The sequence below is a fragment of the Gopherus flavomarginatus genome, chromosome 11 (assembly GCF_025201925.1).
Source record: "Gopherus flavomarginatus isolate rGopFla2 chromosome 11, rGopFla2.mat.asm, whole genome shotgun sequence".
Lineage (NCBI taxonomy): Eukaryota > Metazoa > Chordata > Testudines > Testudinidae > Gopherus > Gopherus flavomarginatus.
This window is the reverse complement of record NC_066627.1, coordinates 41,191,547-41,208,632: the sequence shown is the minus strand read 5'-3', so window position 1 is coordinate 41,208,632 and position 17,086 is coordinate 41,191,547. Positions and strand designations below refer to the sequence as shown.

Below are 17,086 nucleotides of genomic sequence, written 5' to 3'. Positions count from 1 at the left end.
CTTTCAAAGAAGTCAGCAGCAAACTGCCCATTGATGTCAGTGGCAACAGGAGCAGACTCGAACAAAAGGCAAGAAATTCAAAATTGGGACTGATGCGCTGGCCTTCAGTGCCTGCTGTTTGGAAGGACAAAGTGGCACTGCAGAGTGAGCTGATGTTCTGTCCTCCTTAACCTCATACTTCCTGGCTTTTGTGCCAGAAATTCACAAGCAGAATATTAATTTCAAATTTCTTCTTCCATTTTCTGGCGTTGTGCTTTGTTTCCCTTTGTCTTAAAAAAAGAAAAACATTTATGGGATGTTACAGGGTAAAATATGTCTCTAGTGTTCTACTAGTCTGTTGGCTAGCAGCGCAGGAAGCCATTGGGGTTAACAACAAAGACCCTGATTCCGCATAGGGTGACCAGATGTCCCAATTTTATAGGGACAGTCCCGATTTTTGGGTCTTTTTCTTATATAGGTTCCTATTACCCTCTGTCCTGCTTTTTCACATTTGCTATCTGGTCATCCTAATTCTGCACCCAGTGAAATCACAATTTTTTAAAGTCGAAGCAGGATTAGGCCCAAATTAAAAATAGTTAGTGGAGAAACTGATTGGATAAAAAATATATAAGCCATATTCCAGAGCTTCAAAAGCAACAATTTAGAGCCAGGACCTAAGGAGATATCATCTTTCCCCTATGATCTTCCCTTAAGGATTACAATCATTACTTTGTCATTTAATTAATACAGTGATAGCACTCCTGGAAGTACCCTCTGAGGTACTTCCTGGGATGGCATCAGTGGGTATCCTGAGCTATGAAGAGATTTGACTTTTTTGTTCAGCTTAGCTCTACATTGAAATGAAAACAACTGTTTTAGGAACTGCCATAACTAAACAGTCTGGTTCATCTAAACTGAAATTCCGTCTACAACAGTGGCCAATGCATAATGCTTTAGCGGGGGATTTAAACTTCCCTTAATGCAGCTAATTTTGCTTCACCATCCCATGGGAAGCTATTTCTTTCTGTCCTCAGAGGTTAATTAGTTATCCTTTCAACAATAGCCCTCTGTTACCCTTTCAACAATAGCTTTATAATTTTTTATCTCTATATAGGATGGACATGGGGTATCTTGGACATGTCTGAAGCATGAAATGGTTAACAAAACTCCAGGCTTGCTCTCTCTATTGGTGAGTCAAGCATATTATTTTTTATGGTGTGAGAACAAAGGATTGAACTTGCTTTATTTTGGATAGGCAAATCAAGACAATAGAATTTTCTTCATTAACGTGTGTAAAAACGATAAACAGACCCAAAGGGTATAGGGGATGAAGGGCTAAGGAACTTGTACTATTCTACCCCATGTGATTATGTTGTCAGTGTTCTTATGCTCTGCAGATATTGCTTTCAGCACAGTGACCTTTGAATAAACAGGATTGTGCTGTGCTAAGAGAAACAAAATAAAAATCACAGAGATATTGGAAGACTCCATCAGCCTTGTCTGTGCTTTCTCTTCAGCTGCTTAAACAGATGGACCTCTCCTCCTCTCCCCCGCCCCAAATACTAACTAAATGCTTTAATATGCATTTTTTTTACTGAAAAAGAAGATCACCCTGAAAGAAGATCCCCTGAGGTCCTCTCATTCCCAACTACTAGTCTGCTTTTGTCTTGTTCAGTATGGAGAAGGATAATTTAATTGGTGGCCTTCTTGTGAGATTCTCATAGTTTACTCTATCCCCATTGCACATTTAGCAAATATTGTAGCCATGTCTGATGTTGGGGGAGGGGGAGAAGGAAGATGAACTTTTCAATGTCTGTAGGTCTGTTGGAAAGATTATATTGGACTTTTTCTTCCATAAACATAAATATTGCAAAAAAATCTACTGCTGAAACAAATAATTTAAACAGGCTCTCCGGAAAGCTGGTAGATTTGCCTTTCCCATTCACGGCACAGAGCGTGTGGTTCATATTCTTCAAATCAATCTGTTGAAAGAAGGGGAAAATATCTATGCATCTGCACATCCCATTATAACCTAACCTCTGAATGCAGAAATGGCATCTGAGAAGTGAAAAGCTGTAAAAGTCATTGATGAAACCCAGCCATGGCTTATTATAAATTCTACTCACTTCATAATGTTATATTCATTCCACATGAACGGCTTTCAGAAGGGCCATTGGGCAACTGGTATCCATAGAGCAACAAACTATATTATTTCCTGTTACATGAACACATTCACATTACCCAAGTACCCTCTGACTGCAAACCAAACTTTGATATAGTCATCTCTTTCCACAGAACTACTGCATATTGCATCTGTTCTCACGAATGTTCTACAGAATGTGTGTCACTGGCTCAATGGCTATTTCCATAGAACATGAGTTAAACAACATGCACAAAGTTAGCTCAGGTCATCCTTAAACCTGACCCTAGCTCCTGTTATCTTCAGATTTTAGAGCAGTCCAAATGGGATCTTTTTAATGGCTGTTCCAAAACCCAGCTTCTCTACCCATTTGAAATGTAGATCTGTAACTTGTAATATACCCACTGTATGTATACCTGAGCACCTGACAAGCATGCAGTCAGCATCTGCTTCTGTGCTGAATACGACAGCAAACCTCATGGTGTGTTTATGGTGCACTGAGAACTCAGGCTAGAAGGGCAAACATTTTTCACTTCATATATCATCACTTACAACTCGCTGCTGGGATTTTACTGGCTTTAAAGTGTTCTGGAAAATGGAATTTCTTTGGGTTGTTATTTGTGGCAGTTCTACAGTCTTCAGAGCTAACCACTTTGGATTAAGGGGGCACTGGGACTAATATGAAAGTCATGCTGTTTCAGCCAGTTAATAAGGAAAAGTTTCCTTTTTGTTACCTGGCCTGGTAGCAATGCGAACAAATGACTCGATCCTGCCAGTGCTGAGCACCTTCAACTAAGTCCTGAGCACTACCAGCAGTCATAGGATCAGGGTTAACATCACTGAGTTAACATCACTCCATCAAAAGCAATCCCAGCAAAACCATCACCCACAATGCCAATACAAGCGTTGAGCACATTTCCAGGCTCTCCTCTAGCTGCTGCTTCTCATGAGCTCATGGCTCAAAGGCCAATAGTCAGGATTTAGGCTCAGGTCTGGAAACATTAAGTAGAATGAAAAGGGGTAAAACTGTGCCAGGAAAAATTAGTTATTATCTCACCTTTGGGCAGGGCCGGTTCCAGGTTTTTTGCCACCACTAAGCAGCAACAACAACAAAAAGTCAGAGTGCTGCCGCTGAAGCAAAAAAAATCAAAACCAAAACAAAACTGAGTGCCGCTGCCGCACCTTGAAAAGAGCCACCCCCAATGGGCTGGAATGCCACCCCATGAGAAATGCCACCCCAAGCACATGCTTGGAACACTGGTGCCTAGAGCCAGCCCTGCCTTTGGATTTCAGCCTCACAGAAGCCCCAGACCCTCCTGTTTCATCAGGCAGACCTGAGCTAGAGAGATATAGCTGCTCCTTCTTCTCAGCCCTACAGCATTGCTGGGGTACTATGGCTCTGAGTACATGCTGTGCTTCTCCGGTGCCACAGGCCATAAAGTACAGCCCGGTCTGAGTGGTGTGGGAAGGGGGCATTGGTGGCATCAAGCCAATTTGTGCTTCCTGGATTTTGGGTTTGACAGGGGTTGTAAATTAAAGCAGCCCAGGGACCTGCACTACCTTATAGAAGCTTATTCCATTCCGTGTAAGTTCTTATACTGCCCTTGTCACCACAGTATCTGAGTCCCCATCAGCCCATGTATGGTTGCCATTGTTTACTCTGCCACTAGGTTAGTTGTAATGCAATGTGCTGTGACCATTCCTCCACCTACTGGGCCTGCCCTTAGCACATCATTATGGAAGAGGCTGCAAGTGGGGAATTGCATAGGACCATATACGTCCTACGTACATTGCTCCTGTGTAGAGGAAATTAGTGGTAAATTGGGGCTGGAGTGGGGCCGTATAGCAAAAGGAAATTGAGTTCATATATTGAAAGAAGCGTGTAGTGTCAATGGTAGTTAACAAAACCCAGGGCCAGTAATTGCACCGGAGTCTTGGCCTTCCTTTTCGACTAGGTAATCAGTTAAAGAGCTAGCAGCAATGGCTGTTGATGATTCTCATGCTTGTACATGGTTCTGAGAATGACACCTGAAATGCCTGCTGTGTTCCAGGGAAAGAATCTCATGATCACTATTAGTGTGGAGGAGAGATTGCCTTTCTGCAGGGGTAATGTCCACAGCTCTGTGCTACAGCTAATGGCCATGCTTGTGGCAGCATGTTCCCCAGGCCTCTGCTGGTGTGCTCTGTATGCATGTGACAGGGAGGTGTCCCTTGGATCTCTCTCATTTGTCTCTTTCTGTAGCATGGTGCATAATCCCCAAGAGACCGGCATCAATAATTAGTTCCATTTCTCTATCTGTATTGAAACAGCCAGGCATGCTTCACTTGTTGTCTCCTGTTTGATGCTGTGCAGTTCTTTAACGCCATGGGACTTCTTTCTGAGTGAGCTCTGTAGTGTCAGCTCAGTGGGGCTGATGGTAGAAGCAGGATCACTGTCTGTTTCTGCATTCTATGACAGGCTCAGCAAAGGGTTACTTGACAGCACCAACTGCATCTGAGTGCCCACAGCCTGAGTTTTAATATGACTGACATTCACTAGCTATGGTAGCTCCTCCTGAATGTGAATGTAGCTCTTGGAGTAACCGCTCAGAGATCATAGAATATTTCTTTGTAGTCTCTTTAAATGCGGTTGTAGAGCAACAATATGATTTCACTTGACATAGGCGCTGGATAGTTGGTCGTTCTCTTGCCATGCTAGCGGACATAGATACAATCTATTACAGTTCCTGCAGCGTTAGTTTGGGATTTTCTTTCTTTCTGTGTGATAGAGTGACTTGGTTTCTCATGTTTCTTTTTGAATAGCTGCAGCAACTCAACCCCTTGCACATGAAAAGTTTCAGCTTATATTTTCCATCCAGCCCAGCTAAAATATTGCACCCTAGGGGAGATAGAAATAACTATCACACCTATAAACTAACAGAGCCTGATTCTGCTCTCACCCTAAGGTAAGGCAGGGGTAACTATGCATATCAGTGGAAGTACAACGGAGTGAAAGTAGCATAAATAAGAACAGAATCATGCCTAGAATTCCTTTTTGCCAATATGGGAGACCGTCTCTAATAAATATTGAGATTCCTACATGATTATTACTATGCTTTAGAAAGATTATAGTATAGACATGATTGTTTAGGGGATTGGAAGCAGTTTCACTGAGCATCATCAGTCTGTTGATAGTGATAGTGCCAATTACCAGCCATTCTATGTTTGGATACAAATGTAATGATGGGATCCTGACTATACAGGATGTTAGCTGTGTTTTCTCTTTGATATCCCTGTTGCACGTTAACTGTATGGTTATCACATGTTCTTGTGCAGCAGTGACATGGTAACTGTAAAATGGTTCCACTGGAAAAACGATAATTAAATTAGGCAGCAACCCACATTATCTTAGAACTTAGAGATGGAACAGCCTTTTACATTATCTAATGCTTCTGTCTACAATGCAGGATTGTTCCTTGTGGCATGTTTTCTCATGCTTTGTTCACAATGTTTGGATTAGGGCTACCTCGTTACATCCTGGAAAGTGGGCAAATAACATGTGACACTAATGGAGTTTCTTTTCTATTGTGAGACGAAAACACAGCATCTTAATAAAGTTCTGATTAGTACCTCTCTATCCACCCCCTCCCTCACATGCTTGAGGGGTCCTGAGCTGTGATATTTCAAAATCCTTCCTTACAGGCACAGGAGATTTTAAGAAAAACTTTAAAATGAATCCTAAATAAGTGAGTGTGTCTCAGGACATATGTGTGAGACTTGGCAGCTTTCTTGACCTTTCAGTCCTTCTCAAGACTCCAACTGTGAAGAATTGGTTGGGAAACTATTTGGAATCTGTCACTGCCATTACTTAAGCTTCTGGTGTTGCTGCAGAGGGTATCATTGTGAGATTTTCCTTTCCACCAAGGTCAAGCACATGTCTTCATGGTGTACATAGACCTTAATGGCTCAAATGTGATATAAATTTGTGCTGTGCATGACTCTGTCATCAAGGTATTGGGCTGGTGCCCCATGTTTCCAAAATGTGTATTGTCATCGCTCAAGTGTGCCAGGCTCTGAGTCTCAACTGCTTGTTGGTAAAGTGGAGAAATGCGCAATGCCATAGAAAGAATAGGAATTAGAGGTTATTTATCTGTGTTGTAGAAGATGTTTAGGCCACACATTCAGTTTAAGCCCAGCCAGCAATTAGGTCTTGTCAAATCAGATTTTCGTTTATCCCGTCTAAACGGGAAGAAGTCTCTCTTTTGATCCCTCAGCCTAGAATTGAGAGTGGAAATTTCCTATAACCTAAATGAAGTGCTTCAGTTATAAACTAAGTCTTTACATTTGCCGTTCTACTGCTGTGTGTTGAACAAGAAATTTGCCCTCAACTGCTCTAAAGTGATTTGTTGTCAGAATTATAGAATCAGACATAAATACTGTATCACTAACTGACTCCAATTTCTGTAGGAATAATCTAGAACCCTAGGCACTGCAGGATTTAAAACCAAGAGTATTCATATAGAAAATGTATCCACCATGACTTACATTCAGACGTGCTCAGAACCAACAAACAATCTACCCCTGAGAACCACAATAGAATAAGCATACCAAATCAAGCCCACTATATTCTCATTCCATCAACTCATCCCCACACCTGAGTGCCTCAGAAAGAAGATGGTTTTGCATCATGCCTGAATGATCAACAAATTCATGCTCTGGTGGATTGCAGAGGTGAATAGGATGGGAGTAGAGTTACACTGTGAGATGCAACACTGGTAAAGAATCACAAAAAGAATGCACCGCGATCATATGACTCCCATGATGCTCTGTGGTGATTCACGCAGAATGGTGACATGAGTGTATTATAAGAGATGTAGTGCAGCCAAGGAGCCAGACTCAGAGGAGTACTGAGGCATGAGGCACCCAGATTACAGCTCCAGTGAGACACTGCAGCAGCTCAGATGGACACAGATTAATGCCAATTTAAGCAAAACTAAAATATTTCATTTTTATTTTCCCAGTGGAAAATTGAAAACTTTTTGCAAAATAAAAATTTTCCCATGAAAAATTTCAACAAAGCAGAAACTGCATTTTCCATTGAAAAACATTTTAATGGCAAATTCTCAACCATCTTTAAGCATGATGTGAAGTCTTTTAATGTTTCAGTTGTCTTCCCATTAATGACAACAGACAAACACATTAGTAAGAGACAGTCCCTATCCGAAAGAGCTTCCAGTGTAAGTAGACAAACAAAGGGAGGGCAGGGAGTATCATTACTTCCATTTGACTGATGGGGAAATAAGTCATGGAAAGATGAAATGATTACCCCAAGTACACACTGGAAGTGTGCTACAGAAATGGGAAATGAATCCACATTTTTTGAGTCCCACTCACGACAAAGCAACCTTCAATGAATACATTTGAATAAAAAAACACATATTATTGATTGAATATTAAATACTGAACAAGAGCTACCACTGGCTGGCTGAAAGTTTTGAAAAAAGTTCAAAATTTAAAAACAAACCACTCAGGACAGACATATTAAAAACTTTGCTTGAATAACAGCATTCGATGGTAGGCTGCATTGAATGTTACCTACTGTAATATTTCTAAAGTGTTTTCTATGATGCTCTTTGTCAAATAAGTGCAATAATAGCACTAAAGAAAAAACCTCTTCAAACAGGAAGCCATTTTTGTTAGTGGCGCTGAATTTTCTGAATGCCAACTACCTGCTGAGTAAATCTTTGGAAGCACACAAAAAAGTTTGTTCTTTTTTAAAATGTGGATTGGTTTGGGGTATTGTTTGATTCTGCCTTTGAAAAGGGTCATGTTTCTGAATTTAGTTGGATAGTTTATTTGTTCCAATTCATTTAAAAGAGACCCTGCAGCTATCTGAGAAGAGAGTGTGATATTACATTATTATTGCTCTGCAAAGTATGGGCAAGAATTTATTGTAAAAATTCAAAGATTTTCTGTGGGAGTCCTCTCCAAAATGAAGGCATTCAGTCCATTGTAGTGTAGTTAATATGCTAGCATTGCACTGAGCTAATTAGACTAATCCTGGGTTTCTCAAACAGGGGTGGCCGCTTGTGTAGGGAAAACCCCTGGCGGGACGGGACGGGACGGTGTGTTTAACTGCCCCGTCCTTAGGTTCGACCGATTGCAGCTCCCACTGACTGCGGTTCACTGCTCCAGGCCAATGGGAGCTGCTGGAAGTGGCACAGGCTGAGGGACTTACTCCTGCCACTTCCAGCAGCTCCCATTGGCCTGGAGCAGTGATCCACGGCCAGTGGGAGCCGCAATTGGCTGGACCTGTGGATAGGGCAGGTAAACACACTGGCCCGGCCTGCCAGGGGTTTTCTCTACACAAGCAATGACCCCTGTTTGAGAAACCCTGGACTAATCTGAGACATACAATATTAAAATGCCTGCTAAGATAATACTGGGTATCTGTATCTGCAGTAGTTCAGTGTAAGGGATGAGGAAGATGACTGAGGTCTATCAGTTTCCTATCTTCCTGTCACAGGAACCAAGAACTCCCATTAACTTCAGTGAGAGCTACTCATATCCTGGGGCAGGAGAACAGGGCCCTGAGAGAGGGATCAACCTTGCAAAAGGCTGAATGCTTCTTACAAAGTACTGATTGCCTTCAATTACCTTGGACTTCATTGGAAGGAGAGGGTGCAGCCCACATTGGAGGTTGGATGCCAGGATTTTTACTTCTTACATGAAAGGAAAACAACAGTATATAGTTATCCCATAGCCTTTCTCTCTTCCCCCTCAAGCTGTTTTCGGTCTTGTCCGTAAAGGGAAATTGACCTGCATAACTATTCTGGAATAACTATTCTGCAATAACTCCTCATGTGTATACTATTCCAGAATAAAAGTGCCTTTATTCAGGAATAATTACTCTGCTCACAAAGCAGAGTAATGATTCCAAAATAAAATCATTTTTATTGTGGGATAGAGTACCCACATGGATGAATTATTCTAGAACAGCTATGCCGGTCAATTTCCCCTGTGTAAACAAGGTCTTAGATCCTTAGGACTAAATCCAACAGTTTACTCCTGTGAGAAATCCCACTGTATTTAGCCCATGTTTGGGGATTAATCTTGCTTCCATCAAAGTCAGTGGAAGCTTTGCTATTGTTTTTATTGGCAGCAGGCATATGCCTATGGTTTGCTGTCATAGTCCAGTCCTTAACTAAAAAGAGAATGGCATTTATGACTTTGAAATCTCTATTTATGTGGCTGTGCATGCATTTACCCTATCTCGGACATTACTCATTCATAGGACTCATCTGCACATCGAAAGACTACTTCAAAATGCTTTCACTGCCACTGAGTAACTTTTCCAGGAAGAAAGTCACAGGAGATTTCAGTTGTACTGTAATGCAGAGTATAATGACAGTATAATAGTATCTAACCTCCTACAAAGTGCTCTGAAAATGGGGAGGTTGACTAAGATTATTCACTGCTGTGAACAAATCCCCGCATTCCTCTGCAGATAAAAAAACTCCTGCCTAGCAGCTCCAAATTGGTTGGAATATTCATGCCTCTAATTAGAGAAACCTTTATAACCCACTCCTTACGCCATTCCAGTTACTGTGAAGAGGATCATAAAGAGCCTGCAGAATGTACTCTCTGATTCACCTGTCTTATTATTTTTGCAATCAAGGATAGTAGGGAGTATCCACTGGATGCCCAGTGTAAGTATTTTGTATGCAGGAGCTTATGACGTGATATATTGGGCATGGCTGTGATAATATCTTCTTAGCATGACAGCAAACAGGAGCTAATAAAGTAAACAAAACCAAGAATGTTAATATTATTAGCAGATAAACCCTTTCTACTGAGTAATGTCTATGTTTCAGGAAAGTACAGCTTGGCTTTGAAATTATCCATGAGTTTTAATTAAAACATTTTTGCCTCTGAAGGCTCTTAAGAGTCAGTTAATGCAGCAGCATCTTCTGGACCTGTTGGGAATTTCCAGTAGAAATGTCCATGGAGGCGTATGGTAAATACAGTAATTTAGAACCAGTTGGTCAAATCCTTCAGCCCCTTTGAAATCAATGGGAGTTGGTCCGAATAGGGATGCAGCAGCGTAAGAGCTGGCCCATGAGAACTGATAGCATAACTCCCATCACTGGGCCCCATGTTTGTTTGCCCACTCTTCAGCTAAGATCTGTTTTTAACTGTAAGTAACCAAGAGGAGACTTCTGTATATTATTTACCTCAGTATGTCCTTCATCTCATTCCTACAGTGTACTGCTCTCTCTCTCCTTTCTCACTGGAGTCTGACATAATAAAAAGACATCACCAGTGATTAAAATTATTTCTCTCCATCCAGCACCTGCTGCTGCCTTCCAACACCTGGGTAGTATTTTAATACTGGCATATACAGTTGGCATATTAATAATTATCACCAGCCATCATCATAACTCATGTTTTATTAGCATGTAAAGTGGTGTAGGGGACTGGGTTGTGAACATTCCTGTTGAAAGTCATAGAATGTGCCACACTAATAACTTCCAAGTACTAGTCTTCCAACTCCAGGGCCTGATTTCCCCTTTGCTATATATGAGCAATTTCCACTGAAGCCACTGAGAGATGTGCTTGAGATTTCAAAGCAGCCTAGTGGATTTAGCCAGCTATATTCCATTAAAATTAATGAAAAACAAGTGTCTAAATGCCTTGGACTGCTTTAATCTTAATCTACGTGTAACATGAAGGTAATTAACCACTGACACAACCTACCTAAAGCTGTAATGGATTCTCCAGCTCTTGAAGACTTTATATCAAGAGTGGAGCTCTTTCTAAATAATTTGCTCTAGCTCAGCCAGAAGTTGTAGGCTTGATGCAAGAATTACTGGTTGAAATTCTATGGCCTGTGTGAAGCAGAAGCTCAGACTACTTGATCATAGTGATTCCTTCTAGCCTTTAAATCTATGAATATCCTATAGGAGCAAAAACTTGGCTGGAAATTTTCCATTTAAATTTCCCTGCTATATATTTGGTTTTGCACATAATTGTTTTTTTCTGGTGTTTCAAACCTTGTTCCAACAATCTATTAAAAATTATTATTGTGTCACTGGTGTTAAGTAATTATTTATCTATTATTTATTTATTTATTAATTATGATAGCTCGAAGGCATGGAGCATTGGCCTAGGGGCTGTGCAAACAGAACACAAAAAAGATGGTCCCTGGCCCAAAAAACTCAAAATCTAATTAATTGTTCTATCATATATTTAATCTGTCTAATCAAAATAACTGCCGATAGTCTAGGGATTTGATTCAGAGTTAGATGAAGATGAATATGCATAGCTTCTTTCATAGCTATAAAAAGGAGCTATCTCATTTCTTTCTTTAATTTTCCTTTGAGTTTTTTGGTGTTTTTCTGCAGCATATTTTCCTATGGTCTTAACAATGATCAAAGATCTGGAATCACTACAAGCCTGTAGCTTTCTATTTATCCATAGGCCAACTGCTGTGCACGCAGACATATTGCATGCTCTTATACAATATCCTGCCAAAGAAATGTCTTTAACTACAAAAGGCCTCTTATGGCTCGTGAGAGAGATGAGCTGGTGGGGATAATGAAAGGAAAATATTCACAAGTGTTCATTTATTTCCATTCCATGGATATTTATACAGTTTTATACTCATAGAAATGTTTGTGTGAAGAGGAAGCCTTCAGAATACGTGTGTCAATATGTTTGGGCACAAATATTTCTACTTGTAGTGGGCCAGCGAGCCTCATGTTGATAGAAGTTTTAGTCATGCATTGAGTGAGTAGTGAGGACACCATGTGACCAGAACACAGGATGAATAGTCCGTTATAACTGGTGGATACTCAAAATAATAGCAACAGAGGATAATTCACGTGCTTCACGTAGGCTGAAATGTGCTGGAACACATGTAATTCCAAGAAGTGAACAAACTGTGACAACTGAATCTGTGAACAGGACAATGGTTAAATTCATTGAATAAATTGTCTTCTGGTGCTAGAGGTAATTTTAGGTTGGATCCTGCTTGGTGTTGAGAACCATTAACTCCCACCGCCTTGGTTCCTGCAGAATTCTATTAACTACAATACTGTTACACTGGTTTGAATGAGATCAGACAAAATCCATATGTATTGAATGGGTTTCCATGTGTATTGACTTTGTCCAGGCCTTACCTTAAAGAGAAGCTGCAAAGGTTTGGTTACCTCTAAAATGTCTGCTTCTGTCCTGCCTTTCCTGTTGGACAGTTCTCTGCAGAATCATAGGCCTAAAGAATCTGTGAACATGGAGACACAGCCCATTCTACTTGGGGCAATCGTCGTCTGGGATAGAGGTGTTCCTCTGACTTCTACACTGTCCCCACTTTGTCTCTACAGGGCATACAGGAGGCTTCATTATTTTATGATTCTGCAGAGAGCTGGCTGGAGCATAGGGATTATGGGTGGCATAGGGGGCATTAGTAGCGGGCACTATGTAGATCAGCCTTGTGACTGATCTACTTTATGCTAGTGCAGGGGTAGGCAACCTATGGCACGGGTGCCCAAGTCGGCACGCGAGCTGATTTTCAGTGGCACTCACACTGCCTGGATCCTGGCCACCAGTCCAGGGGACTCTGCATTTTAATTTAATTTTAAATGAAGCTTCTTAAACATTTTAAAAACCTTATTTACTTACATACAACAATAGTTTAGTTATATATTATAGACTTATAGAAAGAGACCTTCTAAAAACGTTAAAATGTATGACTGGCACGCAAAACCTTAAATTAGAGTGAATAAATGAAAACTCGGCACACCACTTCTGAAAGGTTGCCGACCCCTGTGCTAGTGACTGTATCAGCGGCCAGACATCCCCCATTTGAGGGATACTTGAAAGTGGTTTAAAACTACTTTGACCCCCACATGTTCTTGAGTGTGCTGAGCTTGACTTAGACACTGGAAAGGATCTGGGTTGTTATTATTATGTACATCCATGCCATGTTTTAATTTGCCTCCCCAAACAATCAGAACCTATTCTAGCATTTCTTTGATTTAAAAACAGCCATGTACTCATTAGTTCCTACAAGAACAAACTAACAAGAGATGGAGGTGAAAGAAATTCTGGAGAGGGAACACATTTTAGCTTGAAGGGCTTATTATAAAAAGCGGGGAGTGAAAAAGCATGATATCAGTAATGGAAAATGCCTAAGTGTAGTCCATTCTAAATCTCAGTGTGCATCTAAAATTATTTCTGTTAGTTACCTGTCCAGATATGAGCTGTAATCATTGTTATAACTGTCTGATGAAAAGAATCAGAGCTACAGAAGGTGAGGGTTTCAAAGATTTGTAGAAAAGACAGATCAGTGCTCAGATCAATCTGACCTTGAAATCCAAGTGTTTTTGTTGCTTGTGCATCCTTGGCTGTTTTCAGAAACAGATTATTTCTGGCAAGAGAGACAGACAGAAACACATAGAGCTTGAGAGAGTCTGGCTTGTGCTTCAGAGGCGTAAATCATTTTCTCTTGATTCTCCTTTTGGATTTTTGCATAGAGCAGATTTAAACTAACTAATTATGGCAATAGCATGACCATTAGTGCCCAGCTATATGCTAGATGAGGGTCGGTGAGGGTTTTCCCTTTAAACACCACTTGTGTTTGGCTCTGTGTGTGTGGTGGATGTGGATGTTAAACATCGGGGCTATTACAAACGGGCTAAAAATAAGCACAAAGGTTTGCATCCAAGTTGTAAGAACTATTTAGTTTTTCTCTCGTGTCCTTTCTTTGTTTCTTCTGTCACTTTCCTTCCTTCCCTGGTCTTTTTCACAAGGGCTGTTCTCTGTGCTTCGGTTCCCGATGCTCTATCCCTGTCTCTGTTTCCTACTTTCAGTTTTTGTGTGTCTCTTTCACTGCTTCAACTTCTGGCTTGCCTCACTTTTCTCCTACCCTGTCCACTGTGCCAGCTACCATTCTTGCTGCACAGAACCCATTCTCACTGCTGTAAATGGAACCAGCTGGCCTATTTATTTCAATGGGATTTTAGTGTAGCAAAAATATTGTATTTTGTATCAATACTAGGGCCCTAAGTGCTCTCAGGGTGATGCTTGATCCAAGTCAGCTCAGAAGCAGCCCTTTATTCATACTCTGGGTGGATTATGTGCTGGGAGGTGATTTCCCTAGATAAAATGAAGTGAGTTAAGAACAGACCATAGCCTTCATTTTGATTTTTCTCATGTCTGTGGCTTTGTGTCAGGCATTTGGTCTGCTCTGTCAACCCCAGCTGACGGAATAAGGTTGGCCATATTTTGGGCTAACGTCCCAAGCATTAGTTTTTGCAATGTGTGGGACATTAGAGTCATATAGAGTTTAAGGCTAGAAGGGACTCCCAGACCATCTGGTCTGACCTCCTGTATATCAAAGGCCACCAACAAAACCCAGCACCCAAGGGACACTGCTCCTGCCCCCAGCAGATTATAATCTATGAAATAGGTTTAATCTTCTCTAAATTTCCTCTTTGTTTAGCAGTGACTGGGCCTTACACAAAGGCCATTGAAGTCAGTGCAAAGAATCCCCTTCACTTCAGTGAGCTTTGCATCAAGCCTATGCTGAGCATACAAAGCTCCTGGTCTGTGCCCAGAACTGGGTCGATGTCAATGGGAGCAGAAGGACTGTGGAATCAGACCCTGAAAATGTGCCCTCTTTTGGAATAAGTCACATGCTCAACTTTGAATAATTGTAGGGTTATAGTGGCAAAAAACCCTAAAACTTGCAAAGCTGCCACTGGAACACTGAGAGAATTTTTTTTTGGCCATTTCACAAAATTTTCAAAATGCCCAAATCCTCCCATTTCATTGCTCTGCAATGTGCTCCATCCAGCTCCTCTGCATGGGATGTGAAGTATTTGCTCCATGCTGCACTGCATCCCAGTGAAGCAAAAATCATTCCTTGCTGACTGGTACCCTGCTGACATCCAATTTCTGTTAATTAGGACCCTGAGTATTTAGCACAAAATATAAATGTGGCAGGATTCCAAGCTGCGGAAAGGAGGAGGGGGGGGAAATGGTTGGACAGCTAAGGGGATATGTAAATATATTTAAAATAGATGATTCTAGCTGCAGTGAACAGATGATTTTTTTTTTATTCTGACTGGATGGCTTTAATCAAAAATGATAGTTCATACATCTGCTCTTTGAAGATAAGCCTGCAGTTACACAAATCACTTAAAGAAAGAGGCTGTGGTGCGCTGATGAGACCTCAAAAAGTCTAACCCATGACTAGGATGATTATAGTCTGGTTACTTCAGCAAGTTGCTAATTCTCAAATATTAGGCTGAGTTATATGTCCTGCCTGAGACATGAAAGTGAAGCCTGTAGATTGTGCTAAAGCAAATAAGATTTTTACAAATCATTAGAGAACTTTCTTGATTTAATAGGGAATTTCCCCCTCCCCTTCCCAACTTTTCTCCAAATGTTTGACCTAGAAAGGCAGCTTTCCATCATCTTGACATTTATTTTATAACAGAAGGTGGAGATTATAAATTAAAGTGAGCTGTCTTTAGGGGGATTCAGGGCTCCTCTGGAAGCTGCAGACTTAAATTTAGGATGATACCGGAAAGTATTTACCTTTAGAAAGATTAACTGAAATAGATTGACAGAACTCAGATGCAATCTCAGGAGAAACAGGTTCAGAACATATAGAAGAAATCCATTCTTCGAAGCCAAAAGAAACAGGAAACACACATTCATCTTGTTTCATTTCCATTTTGATATGAACTCATTAGAAACAATATTTAAAAAAAAAGAGTGAATAACTCGCTTTATTTCATCAGGCCCATGTGTTCATTGTCCATGTAAAGTTGCACAGGGAGGAGCGAATTAGACAGAGACTTTGGTGGCTTTGAATGTGAAGCCCTTGGACTATAGAGTCACCAACAATGCTGTGGATTTGAGGCTTGATCCAAAGCCCATTGAAGTCAGTGGAAAATCTCCCATTAACTTCACTGGGCTTTGGATCAAGCCCTTGGTGAGAATGTGGTAATGGTGTGGCACGTAGCTGCTGAAGAGATCAAAAGCTGAGGATCAGAAGAAAAAGATAGGTCATTCCTCTGCTTATCCTTGGCCAGATGTGGTGTTTTTCTCCTTCCATGCTATGTTACGTCCCTTATTCCCTAGCATAGCAATGCAGCACAAGAACTTTGTTGGCTATACTGCCTTTGACTCCTTACTGCCCTCTCTGACCCTGGTGATGGGGTAAGGATGCATTAGTCCCAGAGGATATGTTAACACCATTTCCAGGAGCATTCAATAATCTTCCGTTTTCACATGGACTTTTATCTGCATAGACAGGGGGATGCGTTTGTGGAGCACCTCTTTCCTAGGACTCTGACCACACCTACTTTATTTCTTGCAGGCCTTTTGGTGAGGCGAAACAATCTAGTTTTTAACTTCCAAGTTTTCAAACTCTATGTGGTGAGAGCTTCTGAACATGTTGGGCATCTTTCCCTCTGAGTCAGAATGGTGGCTGAGCAGATGCTACTGGATTCAGTTTGCCTGGGATTGTAAGATTCTCTTTGGATTTTGGATGCACGTTAACCTGAAACCTGGCCCCCACTGACTCTCAAAGGAGGAACACTGTGAAACTTGTTAAGCCACTCCTTCATTACTTGAGGCCTCTCCTAGGAGAAATGGGAGGCGTTGTGGCCTGTAGTGCAATCTCCTTCTTTTGGATCTCCAGCATGTGGCAGATTGGGGCAGTTAACCACATCTGGCATCTTTGTGGAACCAGCTAAGCAGGCCTGTTTCTCTTCTACTTGTACCATCTCATCACTGGTATCTTCTGGAGAAAAGTCTGCCTGCCTCCCTCATCCCCTGTTCAGCAGCATCTTGGAGGATCACAAACACCTTTCTGCTGCTGACCGCCTATGCCTCACTCTGCAACCTAAGGTGTCTAAACAGTGTACTGTGAAGCTAGGAATTCCCAGAGGTTCCCTGTTCTCAAAAGCCTCCTAG

At 41.3% G+C, this 17,086-nt stretch overlaps 1 long non-coding RNA gene across 1 annotated transcript in view; it reads left to right on the top strand.

The window, feature by feature from the left end:
• Nucleotides 1–1,097: 1,097 nt before the first annotated feature.
• The window catches only part of LOC127031097 (uncharacterized), a 32,053-nt gene continuing 16,064 nt past the window's right edge, over nucleotides 1,098–17,086 (top strand). The window contains exon 1 of the long non-coding RNA XR_007768498.1: nucleotides 1,098–1,168. This is a non-coding gene — a long non-coding RNA (uncharacterized LOC127031097). The remainder of the gene's footprint in view (nucleotides 1,169–17,086) is intronic.